The sequence below is a fragment of the Hippocampus guttulatus genome, chromosome 3, assembly GCF_054856545.1.
Source record: "Hippocampus guttulatus isolate MCC_2025c chromosome 3, RoL_Hgut_1.0, whole genome shotgun sequence".
NCBI classification, from domain to species: domain Eukaryota; kingdom Metazoa; phylum Chordata; class Actinopteri; order Syngnathiformes; family Syngnathidae; genus Hippocampus; species Hippocampus guttulatus.
In genome coordinates, this window is record NC_141263.1 from 5,101,973 (window position 1) to 5,102,202 (window position 230).

The window sequence follows — 230 nt, forward strand, 5'->3', positions numbered from 1 at the left end:
ATGGCTTGAAAAAAAACAAAAAACAAAAAAACAGTGGCCTAGTGAAAATCTGATTGTAATGCTGTGGCACCATTTTAAAAAGGTTGTTCATTCGTGAGAATCAGAATCATCTTTATTTGCCATGTACAACACACAAGAAATTTGTCTCTGGCAATATGAGCTACATTAGTATTGCAGTAACAAGCAACAATGATCAGCAAAGACATAACGTTAGTATTAGTATAGAAAGA